Source organism: Mobula birostris, chromosome 13, assembly GCF_030028105.1.
Source record: "Mobula birostris isolate sMobBir1 chromosome 13, sMobBir1.hap1, whole genome shotgun sequence".
Classification (NCBI taxonomy): Eukaryota; Metazoa; Chordata; class Chondrichthyes; order Myliobatiformes; family Myliobatidae; genus Mobula; species Mobula birostris.
This window is the reverse complement of record NC_092382.1, coordinates 35,746,653-35,747,924: the sequence shown is the minus strand read 5'-3', so window position 1 is coordinate 35,747,924 and position 1,272 is coordinate 35,746,653. Positions and strand designations below refer to the sequence as shown.

At 45.9% G+C, this 1,272-nt stretch overlaps 1 non-coding gene across 1 annotated transcript; it reads right to left on the bottom strand.

The window, feature by feature from the left end:
- Nucleotides 1-735: 735 nt before the first annotated feature.
- trnas-uga (transfer RNA serine (anticodon UGA)) lies at nucleotides 736-817 on the bottom strand. Its single transcript has one exon. It is a non-coding gene; the product is annotated as a tRNA-Ser (tRNA).
- Nucleotides 818-1,272: the final 455 nt, after the last annotated feature.

The following is a 1,272-nucleotide window of genomic DNA, read 5'->3' as shown; positions in this document are numbered from 1 at the left end:
GACTAGAAGGAACGTTTCGGAATTTTCTATTCAGCAAGAATTTAAACTCATGGAATCGGCCTCCCCGACTGATGTGCAGACGGAACGGCGACTTAAAATGCCAGGACCCGATTTTCAATTAAATAGTGTCAGTTTGGCGAATAGCATCACCGTCAGGAACTGTACTACGTCAAATCTCAGGGACTGGGGCATTTGTAGTCAATGACAGTGTGTGCCACTCGTCACGCATTGCTCGCTTCTACCGCTTGCTGCCCGTGATCTGCAGCATCTCCAGATGCAGAGACGTACCGGAGATTTTATCGGGGAATCCTCCAGCTACAGCTGAGGGAGACACTAATACTCTTGGGTGGACTCTGCCAGAACTGCAGTAACACAGGAATTGATGAAGCTCAGAGCCTGGCAGAGGATGAGAAGACGTCGCCATATGTATCGTAGAGTGAAAGGATGGAGTCCGCTTCACTCCACTGACGCTGAAGGATCCGTTCTGCGTGCTTGATTATTTTAGAGTTACGAGATAGTGAAGCTCCAAAATGCAAAGAGTTTAATATGCCTCAAGGAGATTGATCAGAGTTGGAAAGAGATGAACTCAATGCAATACATTGTATTGGATAATGTAAAACTCATAAAATCTGCCCCCTGGACTTCGAAGAGGATGCAGCACACAGACAGCAGCCAGGGTGTTAAATCTGATTGGCAGTCAATTGTATTTCTGGTCCTTGATGCCTATACTATGACCGCTGCGAGCAGGGCTCGAACCGGCGCGGGGATCCCCCATTGGATTTCAAGTCCAACGCCTTAACCACTCGACCATCGCAGCTCCAGCTTTGCTAAGCACCCACCGCAGAACTACACCTGAAGTGAGGGTTGAACGTGGTTTATTTTTAGTCCCAGAAATGGTGAATTATTTTTTTCCGATACAAACAACATGATGGACAGTTTGGAAATTTGTTTCAACATCGTTTGGTCAGAACTTGAGTGTGGGCGGATAACATTGGCGTCAGTGTCGTAAATGAAGGAGATTTGCACGGTTTGGGATAAAGGTCACGTTGAAATCAGGCTACCAGGCATATAATTTCCTTTCTTTAGCTTCCCTCCTTTCTTTCAGAGTGCAGTGACAATTGCAATTTTTCTGTCATCAGGAACCATTCCGGAATGTAGTGATACTTGAAGGAGTACTACTAATGCCTCTAGAATCTCTTCAGCTACCTCTTTCAGAACTCTGGGGTGTAGTCGTCAGGTCCAGGTAACATCTATCTTCAGTACTATTAGCTT